Raw genomic sequence first — 19,207 nt, forward strand, 5'->3', positions numbered from 1 at the left:
TCTGGAGTAACCAGAAACATCTCTAGGGTAGGAGACAGACGGCGCGTGGGAAAAAAGAGGAGGACGTGGAATTGCTTGCTGTGTGTCTGGCGCAGCTCATACCAGGATGACACCCTGACAGATGGACCTGTGCCTGGCGATCAAAGGTCCCCGTTAAAGTGGACCTTGGCCCATCGGCCTTGAAGCTGCACTTCTATCCACCCAAGCCTCCTGCATGACTGTGGAGGGACCTCATCTCCAAAAGAGGTTTCTGAGTTAGGCAGCCTAGAAAGAGAAAGGAAGCCCCAAGGACATGGAGATGGGTGGTAAAGATCCCCCAGACAAAAGTGGCCTTGAGCTTCAAAAGTAGGTTGAGTTTGGTTCAAGGGTCATTCACAGGGACTCGTCCTAAAACAATTCTTATCCATGCAGTCTGCGACCAGTTGCATAACTCAAGAGATGTACTTTGCCCACCCAAACAGAAACCTTTTAGGCACCCTTTGATTGTTTTCCTTCTTACTTTACTTTCAAGGATGAGACTTTGGAGGCTTTTTTAGAGAAGCAAAGTCCACGGAGGAGTTGCGATGCTTTCTCCAAACTACTTATCAGAAAGAAAGGGGGTCAGACAAGCCTCACAGGTGTCCTCGGGAGGGCAGAAGAGGAGAGAGTGCCAGAACTAACTCCGCGACCAATGCCATCACTTCCAGCCTAACTAGTTGTCTTTTCTTTTGTCAATTTTCCTAAATTCCTTTTGCAAGAGATAGAATTGAAAAGGGTATAGCCAGACTCTCTTTACTTAGGCAACTAAGGTTTTTGTTTCTTATACACCATGGTAATCATTTTCATACATTCTTGATATTTTTCCTCAATAAAATCACCCAGAAAGCCATTGTCAAGACAGTTGGAAAGCTGGTAACCCAGGTCCACCTGGCTCCAGAGCCTGGCTTTCTTACTTGACCAGCCTCTCCTATAAAGCCCTCCCTAAGGTCTAAATACCTTATGAAACAAGAACACTGTCTTGGGGCAACTAAGTCGATGTCATTTTGGTACTTGGCAATCCCCAGCTCCCAGTTCTTCTCTAGGTTCCAGGTCAAGAGCAAGGCTTTGACAACTTGGCCCACAGAGCTGCTCCTGTGGTATGAATTTCACCTCCAGTCTGTGACGAAGGTTGAGCCATCGGGCTCCCCCTTGAAGGAAGGGCGATGGGATTTAAAAGAAGTACTTTTTGATTTACAAGAATGAGAAAGAGGACCCTGAAGAGGACAGCATTGGAAAGACTAGGAAAGACTGGGAGAGAATCAGTGTCCAAGGGGTCAGCCATCCCCCATCCACTTTTTTTTTTTTAACTGAGCATCTCTGGCTTTCTTGCTTCTATGTCATTTCTTTATTATTATTAGTTAATTAATTTTTATTGGAGTATAGTTGGTTTACAATGTTGTGTTAGTTTCAGGGGTACAGCAGAGTGAATCAGTTATTCATATACATATATCCACTCTTTTTTAGATTATTTTCCCATATGGGTCATTACAGAGTATTGAGTAGAGTTCCCTGTGCTCTACAGTAGGTCCTTATTAGTTGTCTGTTTTATATATAGTAGTGTGTATATGTCAATCCCAATCTCCCAGTTTATCCCTCCCCCCTTACCCCCTGGTAACTGTAAGTTTGTTTTCTATGTAGGAAACATCCACTTTTCCTATTAAGAAGCAGCTGGGGAAGGGGGGGGGTGGGAAGTGGCTTCAAGACTATCTGGATGGTTCCAGGTCCCCTCCCTGCTTTGTGTCTCCCACACGGTGGAGCACGAAGGAAAGGAGGTGTCAAGACAAGCCTCCCCTCACTCAGCCTGTTGAAGGTTTGAAGGGGGTCCAGGTGTTTCTGACTGTCCTAACATGATCCATTTGCTTGGGGGGGGGCGGGTGTCAGTGTAACGTTCCCCCCAGTCAGCAGTGCCGGTCCTATCAGCAGGCACACCAAGAACATGGGAAGAATCTATGGCTTCTTTCTCCCCAAGTAACACAAGAGAGACCTGCATCTACCTACATCTTGGAAAGGAGCAGAAGAAATGTGAAGGACCAAGCTCTTCTCTTAAAGGAATAGAGTCGTGATGGAAAAGAGACTATTTAAAATGGAAAAGATCTGAACCCACTTGGCAAACTGAAGGCCATTTTTCCACCTGCTGCTACTCAGAGCGCTGGAGAGAGAAGAGTTAGACAATGTGAAGCTTGCTTTCTTGCTTGCTTTGCATAGCTGAATTGCAATTGTAAAGTCTGCAAGCCTGCTACACACAAGATGCAGTACGTTCTGGAATTAGATAGTGGTGATGATTTTACAACTCGTGAATACACTAAAGACCACTCAATTGTACACCTTAAAAGGGTAAATTGATGGTATCTGAAGTGTATCAATAAAAAATTAATTTTAAAAAGTTCCCCCCCCCCGGAAATGAGAGATCCACTGCAGTATGGCTGATTTCTTCTTCATTAACTTTTCTTTATGCCTTTGTGATCAAAATCTGATACATTTTAATTTATCTCGTGTTTGCTGATGTCTTTATCTGGTTTGAAACCATTTCTTTATTATGTGCTTTAAGACACAGGCATGGCTGCAGGAAGACCCAGGGGTTAGGAGTCAACTATAACATGAATGTGTAGCATAAAAATGTAAAGCTAACCTGACACGAAGATATTTTGAAATAATGATGCGTAAATACAGCAACTTGACTGCATTTATTAGAACTTTAATAAACCAGTACAGTTTTAATCACTCCAGGTATTAGAATAAGTCCAGAAAAGAAGTGCAAGACAACTCCAGAGATAGATGAGTTTCAAACACCTGGAGGTTTGGCGTCCAGGACAGAGAAGGTGCAAGAGTAACTTGGCTCTTGCCTGGAACAGAGAGCGGAGAGGTCACGAGAGGTGCAGGGAAGTTAGGAGTCGGGATGCCTGACTGCTGGGTCCAGCCTGGACTGTCCTATAATGATGGACAAAACTACTCCCGTCTCTGGCCTCTAATCTCCTCACCATGACATGAAATTGCTGGGCTTGGCAGGAGAGAGTAAGGGATAGTCTTCACCTTGACAACACTTATCAAGGTCTTTAAAATGTATCCACTTCCCAACACATCCTCACCTCCATAAATAAGTGATTTCTAAGAAAATAACTGGGCAATTACACAAAGCTCTGTAGAAAAGGATTTTTATCGTGAGACTGTTTGTAATACCATCCAATTAGAAATAGACTTGTTTGACATGGAAGCAACCTAAATGTCCATCGACAGACAAATGGATAAAGAAGATGTGGTACGTGTATACAATGGGATATTACTCAGCCTTAAAAAAGAATGAAATAATGTCACTTGCAGCAACATGGAGAGATTATCATACTAAGTGGAGTAAGTCAGACAGAGAAAGACAAATAGCATATGATATCACTTATATGTGGAATCTAAAAAAATGATACAAATGAACTTATTTACAAAACAGAAGCAGACTCACAGACTTAGAAAACAAACTTATGGTTACCAAAGGGGAAAGGTTGGGGGAAGATAAATTAGGAGTTTGGAAGTAACATATACACACTACTATTTATAAAATAGATAACCAACAAGGACCTACTGTATAGCACAGGGAACTATACTCAGTATTTTGTAATAAGCTATAATGGAAGAGAATGTAAAAAAAAAGAATATATGTATGTATGTATGTGTATATATATATATATATATATATATATATATATATATATATAGTATGCAACTGAATCGCTTTGCTGTACACCTGAAACTAACACAACAGTGTAAATCAACTGTACTTCAATTTAAAAAAATAAATTAAAAAAAGAAAAAAGAAATAGACTTGTTTGCCAAATAATAGGTCATTGGTTAAATAAATGTAGAACAGTTCTCGAAATTCATTTCACCCAAAGCCAGTTTTCTGAGGATTTTCATTTTACAAGATGATCAGTTTATCAAAATTTGTATCTTTTAACTATTTGTGAGGTGTATATAATTTCATATTTGATGGGATATTTTAACAGTTTAGTTTACTGACGGTTTGTGTTAGAGTAGTTTTCAACAGCTTAAGGGTATAACAATTCTTATCAAATGTAATTGTTTTAAAAGCTTTTGAAGATTTCTATGATGCTTTTCTTTAACATCTTTATTGGAGTATAATTGCTTTACAAGGGTGTGTTAGTTTCTGCTGTATAACGAAGTGAATCAGCTATATATATACATACATCCCCATATCTCCTCCCTCTTGCGTCTCCCTTCCACCCTCCCTATCCCCCCCCTCTAGGTGGTCACAAAGCACCGAGCTGATCTCCCTGTGCTATGCAGCTGCTTCCCACTAGCTATCTATTTTACATTTGGTAGTGTATATATCAATGCCACTCTCTCACTTCGTCCCAGCTTACCTTTCCCCTTCCCCATGTCCTCAAGTCTATTCTCTTTGTCTGTGTCTTTATTCCTGTCCTCCCCTTAGGTTCATCAGAACCATTTTTTTTTTTTTTAGATTCCATATATATGTGTTAGCATATGGTATTTGTTTTTCTTTCTGACTTCACTCTGTATGACAGACTCTAGGTCCATCTATGATGCTTTTTTAAGGAATGCTCTATTTTTAGAAACTAAGGATAGTTGAGTCTTCTTAGAACTATATTAGCCTTAGTTACTAGTAATTAGTAGCCTAATTATTAAGAATAATTATGAGATAACTGGAGAAATTTGATCATTTACTGAATATTTGATGACAGCAGAGATTATTGTTATGTTTAATAATGGCATTAAATTTATGTTGAAAAATGATTCTTTATCTTTTAGAAATAAAATTAAAATATTTATGGATGTAATTTTAGAAATAGTAACTAGTAGCTTAAATGTAATATGAGATATGTTTGTTTCTGTAGTTTCCTAGTTCATTTCTTAACTTTATCTTTACATTTTTAGGATTTTAAGCTAATTTCTAAAAATTCTTTGACCCTAATAACATGTTTTTGGTTATGTTTGAGGCTCAAGTCTTCTGCTTCTTTCTACAAATTCCTCTACACACCTTCACTTCCTTTCCGCATCTCAAAGTTGTTCCATCCTTTCATATCAAATGATTTTACAAACAGCTGACAGATCAACACAGCTTCATTCCTCCTTAGAATCCAGAGTTTTAGCATGCTATATGTGTTGGGAATGTTTGATCACTTCCAATTTCTTTCTGATGCTTCTAAATTTAAATCTAAACTTAAATTAAAATTTTAGTTTTTTAATTGCACAACCCTCAGACTTGATATGCCATTTGAAGAACTAGCAGGAGAACATTAAAAATGTACAAAGTTTCTTTAAAAAATAGAAATAATATTCAAATAATTAAAAGAAACACATCTTCTGGTAAATTGAAACGTTTGATAAGTTCATCAAATTGGCCTTCGGGCAATTGGCTTTTGTAAAATTGATCTAGAAGATGATACCTCAACACGAAAGAATACTAGTGGTCACTAAAATACTGTACATTATATTTGTTGACATAAAAAGATATTCACAATATATTTAAGCTAAAAAACAATACATATAGCATAATACCATTTTTGTGAGGGGAAAAGATATAAATAGGCAGGAAAAGAGTCTAGGAAGAAAAATCCTAAAATATCACAATGTTCATCTACAGGTGATGGGGCTGCAGGTATTTTTGGGTTTGCCTTTTTCATCTTCCTATCATATATATATATCTGTGAATAGGAAATTATATATATACAATTATATATATATATATACACATTTTATATACATATATATATAATTTCCTATTCACAGATATATATATGTATACACACACATATCAGAGTCTGAAGGACCTTAGGTCACGTTATTATATAAGGGTAATTAATTACCCTTATTCTAAAATTTTAAAAGATTTTTTCATTTTGTGTAAATTATATGTATGTATATATATTACACACATATATGTGTCTTTATTATCTATATGTATATATATAAAACATGTAATATACACGCACATACATAAACTTGTACAAAAATGGATAAAAATTTTAAGACAAGAGAATCTGAACCCATGGCCTAAGGTCCTTCAAGCCCTGTTAATCCGTGAGAGTAAAGAATCTGGGGAGGATGTAGCTAGAGCCGTCGTCTTTGCTAAGATTGCTAGGAAAGGAAATGTCAATCATGAAGACTGTCACAGACCTCAGGAAAACGGCTCAGCGTCCAGGAGATGCAGCCCAGTGCACTCTGGATGGACAGCGAGGGCCTGCTGGCTGTCTCAGGAGATAACAAGCACTCAGGTCCCCAGGCGTACACAAGAGGCAGGTTCAGCTGATACCTACAAGCCCCCTTCTCTTTGACTCCAAGAAAGTTGGAAGGTCGTGCCCAGATCCATGATGGGAATGAGGTGAGGGGCAGGGAGGGAGCTGGTGAGGCTGGGGGAAGGCTAGGGGCTGAGCTGTAAGAGAGGAGGCCAGGGTCCTGACGCTCTCATGACAACAAATACACCGAAGATGCAGTGACGCCCCCGGAATCAATGTGCACAAAACTGATCCCCATTTGCATAACTCTTAGTTGAGCAACTTCACACAGAGGAAGACACGGGGGATTGCTGAAACGAGCGGGGGTTTTTTGGTTTTGTTTCTCTTAAAAATAAAAGGGAACACTATGAAAACAAGATGAGCTCATGGAAACTTAGGTATCACAGGGAAATGTATCATTTAAAGGACCAGAAGAGGAAATTCAAAGCAGAGTCTGAATTATGTACTACAACCCAAGAAGTGGAAGAAACATCAACCCTGTTTCTAGCCTCAGATTCTTATGATCAATGATCCAGCCACCTATCTTTAGAAATATATAAAATGATATATTTAAATTTTACTTTAAGAGGTCAGTCAGGTTTACATAAATAGATTTAACAAAAAATAGAAATTATTATGAAATTGAGAAAAAGTGAAACCAAGCCCAAGACAGCGAAAAGAAGCTGAAGGTTATATCTTACCAGAAGTTTCTGCACAATTGTTAGATACAGACCACAAATCTCCAAAAGTTTAGGTTTTCTAGAGGCTAAACCAATGATGAAAACATGCCGCGGATAAATCTGTTTCTCTGCAACAGGTTTTCTCAGCCTCAGTACTATTGACATTTTGAGCCAAAAAATTATTTGTTGTGAGGTTTGTCCAGTGCACTGTGGGGTAGTTAGCAGTATCCTTGGCTTCTACCCACAAGATACCAGGTATGACAACAGAAATGTCTCCAGACATTGCCAAATGTCCCCGATGAAAGCTGCATGGCAGGAAATCTGATGTTTCAATTACTGGTAATGATCCTAAGTATAGATATTTTCTGTTACAGAGTGGGGCAGAACAATATGCTTTGTCACTCATCAGTGAAAGATAGGTTTACTATTCCATTATAAAATGTAAAGGGCATAGCCAGAAATCTTGTTCAATAGATGTCTGCCACTCTGCTTATACACACAGAAAGATACAGACTCACAAAGACACACGCACACAGACCTGGTGTTTGTTGGACTAGACCCAGAAACTTTCTATGAGAAAATCATCACCCTGACGCTATACTTAAATACAGACAAACTAGTCCCATGAGATAAAGCTAGAAGAAACAGTAAGAATGATCTATTCTACCCACCCCCTCTTATGAAGAAACTAAGACTCAAGGAAGTCAAACCAAGATTAGTTACTAACAGATTTTATTTTCACTGAAGGTAACAAAAATAAACCCTCATTTAAAAGTACAGTAAACAGAATAAAGAGTCCAGAAATATAGTCAATTGATCTTTCACAAAGGAGAAGGGCAATTCAACGGAGAAATGACAGCCTTTTCAACAAGTACTGGCTGGAAAAACTGGACATCCACATGCAAAAAGAAAAATTAATCTAGACCCAGATCTTACATCTTTTACAAAAATTAACTCAAAATGCATAACAGAACTAAATGTACAAATGCAAAACTATAAAACTCCTAGAAGATAACATAGGAGATAATCTAGATGACCTTGGGTTTGGCGATGACTTTTTAGATACAAAACCAAAAGCATGAGCCATAGAAGAAAAAAATTGATAAATTGAACTTCATTAAAATTAAAAACTTCTGCTCTGCAAAAGACACTGTTAAGAAAATTAAAAGACAAGCCACAGACTGGGAGAAGATCTTTTCAAAACACAAAGGACTAGTGTCCAAAAATAACACAAAGAATTCTTAAAACTCAGTAATACAAAAACAAACAACCCAATCAAAAAATGAGCATGAGATCTGAAAAGACACCTCGCCAAAGACAGAGAAATGGCAAATAAGCCTATGAAAGGTGCTCCACATCATATGTCACGAGGGGGATGCAGATTAAAACAATGAGATACCACCACGCACCTATGAGAGTGACAAAGATGCCAAACACTGACACCACCCAAGGCTGCGGAAGAGGTAGAACAAAAGGAACAAAAAATGGTGCAGCCATTTCAGAAAACAGCTTGGCAGTTTCTTACAAAACTAAATATACTCTTAACATATGACTCAGTAATTCTACTACTTGGTGTTTACCCAAATGAACTGAAAACTTCGGTTCGCACCAAAACCTGCCCACGGGTGCTTATAGCAGCTTTATTCACAATTGCCAAAACTTGGAAGCTACCAAAACATCTTTCGGTGGGTGACTGGAGAAACAAACTGTGGTCCATCCAGACAATAGAATATTATTTATCAATAAAAAGAAGTGAGCTATCAAGCCATAAAAAGACATGGAGAAAACTTAAATGCGTATTGCTAAATGAAAGAAGCCAATATGAAAAAGCTACATACTGTACGATTCCAACTCTATGACATTCTGGAAAAGGCAACACTATGGAAACAGTTAAAAGTTCAGTGGTTGCCAGCAGCTGAGGGAGAGGGAGGGCTGAATGGGTGCAGCACAGGGGATTTTGAGGGTACTGAACTATATGACACCGTAATAGTGGACACATGTCATCATACCTTTGCCAAAACCCACAGAATGTACAGCCCCAAGAGTGAACCCAATGAAAACAGTGGACTTTCGTTCAGCATAATGTATTAATACTGGCTCATCAATTGTAACAAATGTATCACACTATGCAAGATGTTAATAATTAAGGGAAACCGAGGAGGTGGTGAGTACTACATGGAAAACCCTCTGTACTTTCCACTCAGTGTTTCTGGAAACCTAAAGCTGCCCTGAAAAATAAAGTCTATTAATTTTTTTTAAAGTATATTGTGATAGAATAGGCATCAAGCCACATACTTTTGAGTGAGTATTTCAGAAAAACGTATCACCAGTTTTGAAAAGACTATTGCCTTAAAATATTTCTGCTGAGAAAAGTTGTACACAGCTTCTAATGTGCCCCTTCCAGGCAACCAATATTCTTTACAATGATCAAGGGCAGGCTGTTACCTGCTCTGCCTTAATCATTGTGATGTAAAACACAATCGAATTTCATTCAATCTTCTTGACTGAATTCCCAAACGTCTACAATTTTAGCTTGGAAAAATAACTGGCAAGAGGTAGAAGTTCTATTAATGTTTAATAATAAAGTGGTATTCCTAACAATATGCCTGTAGCCATTTACGATAAATGCAAGATACGACTGATTTAGACATAAAAAACGGCAGGCAGAGACCATCTGATAATGCAGCCTTGAGTACGCACACATATTTGCATAGTGAACAGGATTTTATCAGAAATTAGTAATCCTGCAGAAGCACCGCTGTCAACCAGTAGTTCAGTAGGTCGATTAAGTAAAAATAGGATGGGTGGCAGATGCGTAAACTATATGGTACCATTCAAGGGACTATTGTAGAGCCACTGAAATTGAGGATAAGAAAGTGGCTGGATCTGGAGAGTAAAACAGGATCAGGGACGCTAGGAAGGAGGGGTAGGTGTCTGAGGTTTCGTGTTAAAGCTTTTTAGTTGTTTTGCTTTTTAAATTATGTGCAAGTATCACCTTGAAAGTGATACGCACTCATTTTTAAGGATGGCTAAAAGAATTCTGTGACTAAATTTTTAAAAAATGTTTATAATGTAATTTTTTAACAAAGCGAGGTTAAAATTTAACCTACATTGTGATCACATATGTAGAAAAGAGTTTAGAAAGGAACATGGAAATCAAATTAAATCAAAATGGGGGGAGAATCACTACAGTGTTATGATATGTGATAGGTTTTTAAATTACAAATTAAAAACACTTGCTTATTACAATAAAAGAAACTAATCTTTAGAAATTTTTTTTAAAATTAAATCAAAGGTAAAATAAAAACACTTTCACACTTCTATGGTCAGTTTTTATTCTTCTCCCTCTCCATTGCCAACACGTCTATGACAAGCTACACTGTTTTACTTTCATAAAAATATAGTGGTTGAAAAGAAAAAAAAAAAAGGGGGACTTCCCTGGGGGTCCAGTGGTTAGGACTCCGTGCTTCCACTGCAGGGGGCAAGGGTTCGGTCCCTGGTGAGGGAACTAAGATCCCACATGCCGCATGGTGCGGCCATACATTAATTAACTAATTAATGAATGAAAAATACAGTGGTTGAATTAAACATGAAACACAGCCAGTTACTTACGCCAGCCATCTCAATGCAGTGTGGCCTCGTAGACTCTGCATGAACTGGGAGGCCAGCGGCCCCAAAGGTGCAGTTTCTGTCCTGCTGCCTGGATGGCAGGGCCGCCTCACTTCCCTCCGATGCAGTGGGGGAGGCATCGCATCATCCCCACGGGGCTGGGCTGGAGTTCAGGGGCGTCCAGGGAGACAAAGGCACAGAAGGCCCTTCCTTCCCGTGGCCTGGCTCCCACTCTTACCCCCCGAGCTTGTGGTAAAGTGTGATGACTAAAAGCCAGGCAACGACTCTAACCTGGGAGACCAGAGGTCACGGGGGCCAAGACTTCTTTAAACAAAAGAAGTAAGGAAGAGAGAGGATTGGAAACCATTCCCTGGACTAATAAGCTTGAGGACAAAGCCCTGACTTACCAAGAGTAGTGTAAGATCCCGGACACCGGCAGAGAGGATCACTGTACACTCACTCCAGGAGTTTAAAAGTGCAAAAGAGGAAACTGAGGCCAGGGCTGGGTCCACAGTTACTTTCTTAAGATAGGTGCGGCCCAGAAGTGTCATAAGCTGGAGGAGAAGAAAGAGAAGGCAGAGAACAGGCCTACACCGTGGTTCCCAAACGGTGTGCCGAGGCACCCCAGGGCGCCGCGGCGAACTCCCAGCGTTCCTGGGGATATTTCACATTTTCAAGGGAAACACAAGAGCCTCTGCTGGACACTGCGAGAACTACTAGTTCTACCTTAGATTGTGCTGCGCCCCTTTCACCCGCTCACATCTGCCTGAAAGCAGATTCTCTGGGGTTGCTGCGATAAAAAGCAGCTATCCCATGAAGATAAAACTGGGTCAGGAAGTGAGGATGGTGGGATCCAACTAAGATCCCAAGAGTTGAGAGGGCGTGTGGCACAGGTACACACACCCCCTCAGTCATGTCCATGTGGGAGAACAGACAACTGTTCTGTTTTTGCTTTCGGTGGGTGTGTATCATTTTTTTCAAAGGGTACTACGTTGTTACAACAAATGCAGATGAAGCGGTTTGGACCCACCTCCCTAGTCACTGGAACCCTGTGGTGCCTCTTCTGCTGTAGGATTGCTGTGAGAAAGTCACTGTGAATGTAATTTTCACTGGCTGTGAACCAAGGGGCTTTGGGAACCTATGAGCCTGTACCTTTAAAAAGGGACGAGCACCAGGAGAGCACAGGGCAGGTGGGTGCTGTCAGCTGGAGCTGCCAGGCTGCAAGAGCACAGGGTGCGGCCCCTGCGGGTGCACCTGGGGGGGAAGGGGGGCGGGGCGGGCTGCCCTTCACGTCGCCTGCCCTGCTCTGAGGAGAAACCACCGATTCCCAGGAAGTGCTGACACGAGAGGTTGCCCCTGGTCACTTTCGGAAAATTCTACACCACCTGGACAGCATGATGGCTCTTCCGTTGAATTTCCATTATTCTTAGTGCAGATTTCTCATTTTTCTCACCACCCTCATCACCCAGGCTCAAAAGCTCTGTCATCTCTGTGACATCCAGGTCCCATGTTATCCTCTGGAGTCAGGTCTCCATGAAGTCCTGTCGTCTTCACAATGTAACCATGCTGGGTTTCTAGACTTAGGGAAATGCATGGACCAGACAAACAGTGTCATTCTGCCAGTTTTCCCCTACACTGGTCTTCTTTCTCTACTTTATGATATGAATGATATTAATGACTCAAAGGTCCGCTTTAAGTACAGCTGTTCTGGGTGGTGTGGTCACCTCCTAGCCGGCCTCTGTGGCATCGGTCTTTTCCCTACTCTTTGCTCAAGTTTGTGAATTATCATTTCATCATATCATTGATATTCAGAATCCTTCAGACTGCCTTCTACTATTTCCCTGATTAAATGAGTGAATACATACGTGTACTCAGAGCCAAGCTTCAAAATTGAGATGTCCTCTCACTCACCGCCTCCCTTCCCACCTCTCCATATTTACATGACATGAATGTAGATTACAAGACCTATTTTATCATCTGTCTGTCTCTCCTTGCAGGACTGCAAGCCCCGTGAAAGTAGAGATTTTTGACAGGTCTGTGCCCTGTGGTATTGCCAGCCCAGAGAACGGTGCTTGGTGCTTGGAAATGCGCTATACGTGTTCATCATCGCATGGAATGCCCAGTAGAATAAATGCTCAAGAAGTGTTAGACATTATTATCACTACTATACCACCACCTGGAGTTCTGCTACCAACACCTCTCCTATTGCCAACAGGATAAGATCTCAAATACTCAACTTGCCCCTCACAGCCCGGCTCCACTCCGCCTCGACACCGACCGTGTCCAGGACAGAAACGTGTATTTATTGACGTGGCAGCACCATCCTGCTTTCCCCGTTTAGGCAAATCCCACTGACCCTCTAAAGCCGCATTCAAACCGAGTCTGGTCTACATCCTTCTCTCCCAGATTACTTCTCTCCATAATCGATTTGCAACGTCGCCACAAGCCCCAGGACGCCTCTGACGGTCCTGTTTCACGTGGTTCTGTAACTCTTGCGTTGGCTCTTGTTAATATGTGGGCGGCTCTCTCCTCCATGGAGACTGTAAACTCCTTGAGATACTATATCTGCTCTGCCTCTCACCCTGCTTCCACCGCCGAGACACACACAGTGCCCCTACCTGGTCACCATGATGCAGCAAAACACCTTCGTTGAATTAAAGTTGAACTTGGAAACCCCATGGACTACAGTTTGCGGTCAGAAGCAGTTCTGTACGCAGATCCCATTCTTTTACTAGCCACAACCTCTCTGGTTTATAACAGATGATCAGAAAATGTTAGTTCCCCAAACTGCTTTAGTTTCAGACATACCTAGACCATGACAGCCGCCAAGATGTCCCCATTCACTGAGAGTCTGCCACCATTTAAAGAATTTGGGCTGAAGTCTCTACTTAATAATTTTGCCCAAAATGAAGGAGCCCAGCACTTTAGGATGAGGAAATGTGGGTCCAATCTGGTTCCTGCATTTATTAAGAGCCATATAAACATCAGCAAGTTACTTAATTAAACGTCATTCTACTTGGGACTTCCCTGGTGGCGCAGTGGTTAAGAATCCGCCTGCCAACACATGGTCACGGGTTCGAGCCCTGGTCTGGGAAGATCCCACATGCCACGGAGCAGCTAAGCCCGTGAGCCACAACTACTGAAGCCCACGTGCCTAGAACCCGTGCTCCGCAACAAGAGAGGCCACCGCAATGAGAAGCCCACCCACCGCAACGAAGACCCAATGCAGCCAAAAATAAATAAATAAATAAAAAAGAAATCTAGCACCAATGGGACAATCTGTTTAAAAAAAAAACCTTCATTCTACTCATCTGTACAATGTAGATAACACTCCTCCTTCAAGGGTTATTGTGAGGATTAAACGCAAGAGCCTAAGTTAAATGCCCCACCTCAAAAAAGTGAACAATCGGTTACTTCCCGTTTTCCCTCCCTGTCCCCCAAAACAGGGAGAGCCAGATTATAGTGACACTATCGCATGTAAGTGAAGAAAAGGCTCATGTGACTTTTGGCACACAAAAAAATTGCTAAATAAAAATTGCTAAGGAGGCTTTAGCTCTATACATGTAGCTGAGGAGTGTGGATTCCACTGCAACTAAAGCACCGCCGTTTCCACAGCACTGCAGCAGACCTCTAAGGAACCCCACCTCCACCTCCATCCCAGCCCTCTGTTCCCGTTACTGAAATGGAAGTGGTCCAGATTTCAGACCTCTCCCCATCTCACACTGGGCTCCCCTCAATGAGTCCGCTCAATTCTTTAACTGTCTTTACAGCCTCACTCACCTACTTGGCAGGCAAACGAGTTCCGTATCTGCAGCTCTTTCTTTTTCAGTTGGCTTTGAGTCTTTTCTCTGATTTTGTCACCGAGAGAGTAAAAACCCGAAGAATTCTATTTTGGGCCTCAAGGCGTGTTAGGCTGAAGGACCAAGGGAACAAAGGAGCAAAGAGCTGGAGCCCAACTCAGTCCTGGGTTCTCCACTCCCCAGGCTTACACCAAAGGATAAAGCCGCCTCTATCCAGCTTCGGCGCCTTCAGAGCCGAGGCCCAAGCCCGTCACGGCAACCACTGTGTCCTGAGTTCCTCCTGCAAGGTGGCCGTTCTCTGCCCATCACCCCTCCACCTCCGGGATGCCCTCCAACCAGCCTCACGCTGAGCAGGAGGGTCAGGACCGGCACATTAGGCCTTTCAAGCAGCCCCAGGAGGAGGAAGTTTCTTGTTCCCACGGGCCTGGGTTTTTCTCTTTTGGGTGTGTTTTCTCTTTCTGAAACCAGGAAGCTCGATTTGCCTAATGGTCAAACCCAAAAGGATTACAGATTCTTTCTGCAAGAACCCACAGTCCCATGGTCCATTCCCTCCCTGTTAAGAGCAGTCTGTTTCCAAACCACCCCGACACAAGGGGGGCTTTCTGTTCTCCCCAGTGAAGCCTGTTCTACACCATTATTGTGATGAAAAATACTATATTAACAGATCACTCATATTTCTGTTTGCCCCCTCTCACCAAACCGCTAAAAGTGCAAACACTAAATGATATCTCAATTCCCTAAAGAGACAGAAATCACACTTTCTTTTCCCTCTGCCTCTCAGTGCACTCACTTGCAAACGGAGGCCACTGCCCCCTACCCCCAGGGCCAGTGAAGGGGGAGCTGAGCTGGTCCCCAGGGCACCCACTCTGCGAGGGCTCTTGTCAGCAGCACTTATGCGCAGTTACCCACAACTGCCTGATTCTTCCCAAAGAATCCTTTCTGCATTTGTCCCTCTTAATTCTTTTAAACGTATTTTCAGTTGCGCTGGCGAATGCAGTATGTCCTGTGTTTGGTCCATCAATGTATTTATGAGGCCACGATTCCTAACCTGAGCTGCGCATTAGAACACCATGGGGGCTTTTAGGGGAAATGCCCCGGCTCTACCCCAGACCATTTAAATCAGGATCTCTGGGGGTCAGGTATGGGCGACAGTATTTTAAAGTCTCCACAGGCGAACAAGTAACTCTAAAACTTTTAGGTAGTGGTGAGTGCGATGCAGAAAAAGCAGGGTAGCAGAAGCGCGAGGGACGGGATAGTGGGTGAGCAGGTCTTTGTTGCGAACATGCTTAAGCTGAGGACCCCGTGGAAGGGAACGGCCCCGCGGACTCCCGCGTGCGGATCAGAGACGGAGTGGGCGGTGGGCTGGGCTGACCCAGCATCAGAGGCAGGAGGTCGGCGAGGTGCCACGTCCCCCAAGCACCCTGGCTGCTTCCCACTGCAGACTTGCTTACTCAGCCCTTCCTTCACCTTGGGGCACTTTTGTGCAATACCTCAGCTTCCTTCCAATACTTCCCCCTTTCTGCTTACTAGAGCCAGAGGAGGTTTCCATGGAAACCCAAAGAATTTCTACTAATGCCGCAGGTTATTTAGTTTAAATTCATCTTATGCATGGAGTCATAGTTGACAAACGTGGAACTTCACATCAGGAAATCTGGGGGAATTTATTACAGCCTAGACCACTGAGTATCCCAAAAGTGTTCCTTTACCTTGCCTGGACCTCCATCTCCTCACTTGTATATCATGGGGGTCAAACTAAACACCCACCTCTTCCAGCTCAAATTCTGTGCATCTATGCATCTGGGGTCATTGTCACTTGTTGAATCTAATGTGGGAGAGACATAGGAGGCACAAATACCTGCCAGACATGGGCCTCTCCCCAAGGAGCCGAGGGGATTAGTCCTGGGGTATGTGTAGGCTAATTCCCCAGGGTGCACATACTCGGGGAACTCTTTTCTTCCCTTCTTTCTTCAGTTCATGTCACCAGCTCATTAGCACCATCTCCCCCTCCCACATTCCCTCAACTTCACAAGTCTGATAAAATATTATTAGTGTCTGCACTGTGTAGAAACATTTAAAGAGCATTTTCAAATCATGACTCTCCCTGACCTCAGTCATCACCCCAAATTACCAAAACCTGGTCTTTTATTTTTCTGTCTGTACACACACACACACACACACACACACACACACACGCACGCACAGTGTTACCATCTCCACATCTCTAGTTTAGAGCCAGATAGAGGTCAGTGTGTGCTCGTCTCTCAGGGGTGGGGCATCGTGACATTCAGCACACAATGAGGGATTTATGTCTTCCTTCACATCTGGTGCTCAGGAATCACATCAAAGGCAGGACACCCATTTGGAACCATTGTTCCAGGGTAAGTGTCTACACCGCTGCCCTCTGATGTAAATGCACAGCTCCATTGCTTTATGATCTACACTCTGCCCACGCCTTCCTGAGTGGTGTCATGTTTGGAAATCAGGCATAAATCTTTCAAAATCACCCAAAGTAATCTGATAATGTCCAGAAGCAGCAGAAAGTTTCTCCTGAGAAGCACGATGTTTAAATGAGAAAAGAGCATATGATGGGAAACACAGCCTCATCAGTTCTAATCTACTGGTTTTAAATAGCTAACGTCTATTTAACTCTCACTGTGTACCTGGTACTGTGTCAAGCACTTTACGTGGACTCTTTCATTCAGTACTTAGGACAATCCTGCATATACTATCATCTCCATTTAACAGATGAGAACGTTGAGGCTTAGGCAGGTAAAGTAACTTTTCCAAGGTGACAGAGGCAGTAAACAACGGAGCCAGAGTTGACCTGCTCGCTTTCGGGTAAGCACCATTTGCCCAAAAAATCCTAAGAGTCCACATCTGAGCGCACACGGTGAAAGCGAGGACCGCCGTGCCCCACTGCCCGCCCAGAATGGCGGCCTCTGGGAGCGGGTGAGACCGGCTGTCGGATACTGGCAGGTAGAGGGATCCTTAGTGGGTGGGGTGAAGCTGGCAGAGGGCAGGGGCAGGAAAGAGCGATTACAGAATGCACCTGTTCAGGGCAGAAATGGGCGGATACAAACATCTACTCAAGAAATGTTACAAGTGCCCTCCTGATGCTTTACAGAAGAAGACAGAGTCAACATTTCTGAGCTGGAGACGACTGAAGAAGTCATCTAGGCCAGCAAGCTCAGCATCTCCTGGCAACGGCTTAGAAAGGCCAGCTCCCAGCTGGACCTCAGGCATCACTGTCTCGTCTATAAAACAAGGAGGTTGGACTAGTGAATCAGTGGTTCCGGAACTTCAGCAGGTGTAAGAATTGCTAGAGGGTTTGCTCAACCTCAGGTCGCTGGTTCCACCCACAGAGGGTCTGATTCTGCAGATCTGGGCAGTTGGGGGGGGGGGGGGAGGGGATTGGCATTTCTAACCAGAGGCTTGAGGATGTCTGGAACGGCGGAACAAAATCGTAAAAGATCAGGCAAAGAATGGTAAGAGTTGCAGTGGAAAGCAAGCAGCATCCAATTCTAGAATTCAGAGATCTTGGACAGCCGCAATGCACTGTGATGGAAATTGAAATGAAAAGACACATTTTCAAAAGGAAGAACAGATAACAGATTAGGCTTTAAGACAAGGTACAGCCTCAGTCAACCCATGTTTAATATACGAATTATAAAATGGATCTTTTCATCTAATTAACAAACCCATCTCTACTCCCTGTCTATTTGGACGTCATTCAATTATCCCAATTCAAAGCAGGAGAAACCTCAGGCACACAGAGGGCTGAGAGCCCCTCCAAGTCCAGAGGCCCTGGACCCCCCGACACGAATCCACTGCCGCTGTTCACCTTCTCTGCGTCTGTTTGAAACAGCTCCTTTGTTACAAACAAAAGGAACAAGGTCAGGGGGTGAAAAAGACAAAACAGCAACTGCCTTGATCTTCCTTCCTTTACCAAGTAGGTAAGTCTTCTGGATTTTGTTCTGAGATGGTGTTTTCTCATGTCTGGGAGGGGAGAGGGAGGCTGGCGGGAAAGAGGTCCAAGGAGCACAGCCTCCACAGAGATTGCTGTCTGGATTCCCAGTAAAATTCTGGAACGGAGGCCCCAGGGCCCCAGGGCTTGGCCTGGTAGCTGGACGCCTGCAGACGGTCTCAGCAGGGCCCAGTCAAGGCTGCTGGTCGGCCTGACCCACGCACATGGTCCCTCCCTCTCTGAGCCCCAAAGGGGCCCGACACTCTCACACGTGGAAACAGGAGCATTCTTGCTTTTTCTTCTCCACTGTCACTTGAAGGGAACATCTGCCCCCTAAGGTGTGGGGTCATCCCAGCAGGTTTCACGTTAACACATAAAACGCTTCTAGGGAGCAGAGGCTGGCCTCCTGAGGACACACTCAGTGTCCCCGAGCCCCTCAGAGTTAGGGCCTGGACCCCCCGCCTTACCTCAGAACCCTACACTACCAACAGAGCTGAATTTAAAACTCTCCAGGGGCTTCCCTGGCGGTCCAGTGGTTAGGACTCTGCGCTTCCGCTGCAGGGGACACGGGTTCGATCCCCGGTCGGGGAACTAAGCTCCCTCATGCTGTGTGGTACGGCCAAAAATAAAGAAAAAGATTAAAATAAAAAACCTCTCCAACCTGGCTTTCCTTCCTCTTGCTTTCCCTTTACCATTCTCCCGCCACCCCCTCACACACACACACACACACACATGCTCACGCAGACTCACACTCAAGTACACACACACTCGCACTCACACACACACCATCCGCCACGCTGCACGCTGCTATTTCCAGTTACCTTTCCAAAAACAACGACAGCTGTCCCCCCCGTTTCCTTGTTCCTCACAGGACAGGGCTGGGCAAGAATCGCC

General features: G+C 43.4%; 1 protein-coding gene across 4 annotated transcripts in view; it reads right to left on the reverse strand.

Moving 5' to 3' along the window:
* LYN (LYN proto-oncogene, Src family tyrosine kinase) overlaps positions 1–19,207 on the reverse strand; it is a 110,787-nt gene that overhangs the window by 61,877 nt on the left and 29,703 nt on the right. Inside the window, exon 1 of one of the 4 annotated variants that reach the window (XM_007168593.3) lies at positions 14,330–14,709. The exons of 2 other annotated variants lie outside the window; for them this stretch is intronic. The gene's annotated coding sequence lies outside the window, so the exon portion shown is untranslated. Of the gene's footprint in view, positions 1–14,329; positions 14,710–19,207 lie in introns of those variants that run through there. One more of the 4 variants, XM_007168597.3, reaches the window with a different exon arrangement.

Source organism: Balaenoptera acutorostrata, chromosome 17 (assembly GCF_949987535.1).
Source record: "Balaenoptera acutorostrata chromosome 17, mBalAcu1.1, whole genome shotgun sequence".
Taxonomy (NCBI): domain Eukaryota; kingdom Metazoa; phylum Chordata; class Mammalia; order Artiodactyla; family Balaenopteridae; genus Balaenoptera; species Balaenoptera acutorostrata.